Source organism: Lactuca saligna, chromosome 8 (assembly GCF_052625555.1).
Source record: "Lactuca saligna cultivar CGN05327 chromosome 8, ASM5262555v1, whole genome shotgun sequence".
NCBI lineage: Eukaryota > Viridiplantae > Streptophyta > Magnoliopsida > Asterales > Asteraceae > Lactuca > Lactuca saligna.
Genome location: NC_136424.1, coordinates 198881902 through 198887388, shown reverse-complemented (window position 1 = coordinate 198887388; position 5487 = coordinate 198881902).

The window sequence follows — 5487 nt, the reverse complement described above, 5'->3', positions numbered from 1 at the left end:
TTTATTGACTTACAGTCCTGCAAAGTCAAGATATCAAAGATGGAAATTTTTACTTTTTTAGTTTTTTGTATTCGTTAAAAGTTTTAAAACATGCATATCTAATTCCTATGAAGTCGAATTGACATGTAATTTTTTCCAACTTGTTGTTTACAATTTGTACATAAGTTTAGACTATAATTTTGTCATATTTGGTTTAACATTTAATGATTTACAGTCCTCCGAAGTCGGGATATTGAAACTAAAAAATTTCAACTTTTTAGCTATTTGTTTTTATACTTTGTATTATGTGAAAATGTTAACACATGCATATCTCATTCATTTAAAGTCGGATTGACATGCAATTTTTTCCAGAGTGTATTTTAGAGTTTAGACATGATTTTAGACTATAATTTTGTTAATTTTGATTTCATATTCAATGAGTTACATTCCCTCAAATTTGGGATATCAATATGAAAAATTTCAAAGTTCAATCCACTAAGTAGTAAGTAATTACGAAAAAAATCCGGTTTTTCTGGTTCTAAACCCACTTTATCCGGTTCCAAACTACCTACTTTGATGTTTTCAGGTTTTCCGGTTCTAGACCCACTTTACCCGGTACCATACCCGGAACTGAACCGGAACCGATTCTTACATACAAGTCCGGTTTCCGGTTCTTCAAACTCCCATTAACCAGTTCTAGGTTTTCCGGGTCCGGGTCCATCCGGTCCGGGTTTGGACCCACTTTCATCCCTACTCAAGACTGACATCCGACAATTTTGTGTCTACCCAATGATGTGATACCCTATTAGAGTTGTAAGAGGCCGTTAGGCAGCATGAGATAGAGATTGAGCTGCAATCGAGGGAGCAACGGCATGTCCCGACACAGTCACAGCCGACACCAAAGCAGTCCAAGATCGCTGATTTTAGGATCGGGGGTCAGCAAAGCCACACTTGTGGAAAGTGCGACAAGGGTCATTTTGGGGTTTGTCGAGCTGGTAGTGGGTGCTACAGGTGTGGCAAGGAGGGGCATTATACGAAGGATTGTTGCCATCTAGCCTCAATTTCGAGTATTAGGTTATGTTATCACTGTGATTAGGTTGGACACTTGAGGGCCAACTGTCCGTTACTCGCCTCCAAGTTGGCGCAGGCTCCCACGCTGGCTACACTGAGGATTACGGACGGGAGGCCAGGTAGAGCAGAGCCCCCGAAGGCCCAGGGACATGCCTTCCAGCTCACAGCAGAGGAGGCCAGGGCAGCACTGAATGTGGTTGCTGGTATGTTTCTGTCCCTTATCATATTGATTGTATATGTTTTGTGCTTATCTGTTTATACCAAGGATTAGGTACATTTTTAGTGAGCTCCTTGACTGCATTGGTTTTGTTCGACTCGAGGGCGAGTCGGTCATTTGTATCTCAGACGTTTAGTAGGGAGTTCAGTGTGCCAGTAGGAGAGATAGAGTGTCCGTTGCAAGTCTCTATCGCTAACGAACACAAAGTTTCTGCTTCTTTAGTCTATTGGGGATGTGAGTTAGAGATATTTGGGGTACCTTTTCCGATCGACATGATTCTGATACCCATGGGGGATGTGTGTGTGATTGTGGGGATGAATTGGCTTAGTCAATTTGGTGCCATGATCGACTGCGAGGGTCAGTAGGCAGTGGTTCAAACCCCAGGCGGGAGAGAGTTGATTGTCTATGGAAAGGGTACCAGAGTGGGATCAGGGTTTTGTTTAGCCACCAGGGCTAGACAATATATCCACCACGGGTGTGTGGGTTATCTAGCATATGTGGTGGATACGCGAGACAGAGATCATATTTCAGTTTTAGAAGTTCCAGTGGTCAAGTAGTTTGCGGACGTATTCCTTGAAGAGTTACCAGGGATACCTCTGGAGAGGTAGGTCTAGTTTCAGATTGACTTGGTGCCAGGTGTGACCCCTATCACCAAGGCGTTGTACCAATTGGCGCCGCCATAGATGCAGGAGCTGTAATCACAGCTGCAGGAACTATTTAGCAAGTAGTTCATTCGTTTGAGCAATTCTCCATGGGGAGCACCGATACTTTTGTCAAGAAGAAGGATGGTTCACACCAGATGTGCATTGATTACTGGGAGTTGAACAAGTTGACAGTGAAAAACGTTATCCACTCCAGAGGATAGATGATCTTTTTGATCAGTTACAGGGAGCATATTGATTCTCCAAGATAGACCTGAGGTCTGGGTATCATCAGGTCAGGTTTAGAGAGGAGGACGTGGAGAAGGCTACATTTCGAACTCATTACAGGCACTACGAGTTCATGCTGATGCCGTTTAGGCTCACCAACGCCTCGATAGTATTCATGGACTTGATGAATCGAGTCTGCAGACCGATGCTCGATCGCTCGGTTATTATGTTCATAGACGATATCTTGGTGTATTCCAAGACCCGAGAGCTGCATGAGGAACTGAACCTCTCGTAAACAAAACTCACACTTCAAGAACTTTGCATAAATCCGTTCCCGCCTCTGAACTCACCTCGTTAACCAAGAGGGGATTTTCGTCGATCCGGCTAAAATTGAGGCGGTTATGCAGTGGGAGGTTCTGAAATGTCCTTCGGATATCAAGAGTTTTCTAGTATTGGTAGGGTACTATCGGCGATTCATACAGGATTTCTCCAAGATTGCAGTGCCCCTCGCTCGTCTAACGAGGAAAGGGTGGAATTTTGGTGGAGCCCCGAACAATAGAGGGCATTTGAGACCCTCCGACAATGACTATACGAGGCTCCGATCTTGACTCTCCTGGAGGGAGTCGAGGATTGTGTAGTGTTTTGTGATGCACCCATCACGGGACTGGAGGTGGTCCTCATGCTGAGAGGATGGGTGATAGTCTACGCATCGTGGCAGCTGAAGCTGAATGAGACGAGATACCCTACTCATGATCTGGAGTTGGGAGCGGTGGTATTCGCTCTTAATATTTGGAGACATTACCCTATATGGGATCCACTGTACCATATACACAGATCATAAGAGCCTGAAACACATCATGGATCAGCCGAACCTGAGCATGAGACATCGCATGTGGCTAGATGTAGTCAAGGACTACCACTGTGAGATCCTTTACCACCCAGGTAAAACGAACGTGGTGGCGGACGCTCTGAGCTGTAAGTAAGCTGGGTCTCCCATACCAGCAACATGTATGAGAATACAGTGGATTTTCCACTCGTGAGCTTGATTAGAGATGCCTAAGCTTAGGGCATGCGACCAGAGAACTGGAAATTAGAGAGGATCAGGGGTGAGAACACCCGATTTGTGCAGGATAGTCGGGGATTCTTGACCCAATGCGATCAGGTATGGGTACCGATGTATGGTAGGTCCAGTCAGACGGTTATGGAGGAGGCTCATAAGTCTCACTTCTCTATTGACTTGGGAGCCACCAAGATATATCGGGATTTGAGTTTGAGATACTAGTGGCCGTGCATGAAGCAAGAAATTGCTTGGTACATCGAGAGGTGCTTGACCTGCAGGATGGTCAAGGCCGAGCATTAGAGGCCGCATGGCAAGATACAGTCTCTAGAGATTCCCATGTGGAAATGGGAACAAATCACGATGGACTTTATTATCAAGTTTCCGAGGACGGCGAAGGGATTTGATGCTATATGATTCATCATGAATTGATTAACCAAGAATGCCCATTTCCTGGAAATGAGGAGAGTTCGTCGGCCGAGAAGCTAGCTGACGTGTATGTCCGCGATATTGTTGCTCGCTACATATTTCCAGTCTATATTGTTTCCGATCGAGATGTTAGATTCACCTCCCGCTTCAGGTAGAAGTTCCACGACGAGTTGGGCATGCGACTGCATTTTAGCACAACATATCATCCGCAGACCGACAACCAAAGTGAGTGGACTATACAGACCCTCGAGGACATGTTGAGGGCTTCTGTCATCGATTTCAGTAAGAGCTAGGATGCCCACCTACCCCTTGCAGAGTTCGCCTACAACAACTACTATCATTCCAGTATCGGTGCCCCACCTTTTGAGTTGTTGTACGGGCGTAGATGTTGCACCCTGGTCTATTGGGGTGAGGTTGATCACAAAGTGATGGGGCGGATAAAGGTAGTTTTACAAACTACTGAGAATATTCAGTAGATTAGACAGTGGTTACAGACTGCACAAAGTAGACAAAAGAGCTACACCGACCGACGCCGATCAGAGTAAGAGTTCCAAGTGGGTGGTATGGTACTCCTAAAGATCTCACCCTGGAAGGGTGTGATCCGCTTCAGTAAGAAGGGGAAATTGGGTCCCTGATATATCGGACCGTTCAGGGTGATTGCCAGGGTTGGCAATGTATCTTATGGATTAGATCTTCCTAAGGAGCTCAGTCAGATCCATAACACTTTTCATGTTTCTCAATTGCGAAAATGCATCCTGGACGAGGAGGCAGTAGTATCATTGGATGACATTCTAGTCGATGAGCACCTGAATTATGTGGAGATGCCCATGGCCATTCTGGAGAGGAAGGTGAAGGTTCTACGAAACAAGAAGATACCTTTGGTAAAGGTATAGTGGGAGCACCGAAGAGGTTCTGAGTGGATATGGGAGCCGGAGGCTGAGATGCGGGAGCACTATCCAGAGATGTTCACTGCAACGTACTTCAAGGACGAAATCTAGTTCAAGTGGGAGAGAATTTTAACGCCCAAGACTCTCAGGTATTAATTTTACAGCTTTATTTTTCATATTGAAAAGTCTAGTTGATGAGTTGGATGCCCTGACTCATCGAGTAGGAACGTATTGGCTACGTGTTTAAGTGACCAACTTAATGAGTCGGAGGACACGGCTTGACGAGTTGGAGCTGAAGGGTGAAACCCTAATTTTCAGGGTTTTACACTCTATTTAAAGGATCCTTTGCCTACTTAGCCTCCCCTTACAGCCCCTTGTGACTCCATAAACCCTAATTCGTTTGTGTGATCCATTCTTATGTGATTTTCAAGCTTGGAGGGTGATTTGCAAGGAGAAGATTTGAAGTATAAGAGGAGTATTGCAATAAGAGCTAGTGGATCTGACTCTTTTGCTTCTTTACATTAGTTTGAAGGTAACAAGTCATTACATTGACCTTCTTTCCTTTTAGATCTCATTATGTTGAAGATTAGGGCTTTCTATCATATATTAGCCATTTTTGGCTATGGTTTAGGATCTGAAGTTGCAACTTCAGATCTGAGCTTATCTTGGTCTCTATACCTATAAAGTCTCCAGCTTTAGCAAGTATGAACCTTACCTTGTGATTTAAACCCCGTACTAAGCTTGGATTTGACATTCTAAGCCTTTAGAGCCTTGCATGCACGTAAAGTTTGCAACTTTATGTGATAAACATGCCTTGGGAAGCTTGATCTGCAATATGGAGCTTTGGGATGGCTTAAAAAGCATCTGAATGGAGGAGGGACTGAAAGGGCTCGATGAGTTGCATGGCTAACTCGACGAGTCCAATGAAGATTTTTGTGCAAGGATTTCTGCATGGACTCGACGAGTCAGTAGGATGAC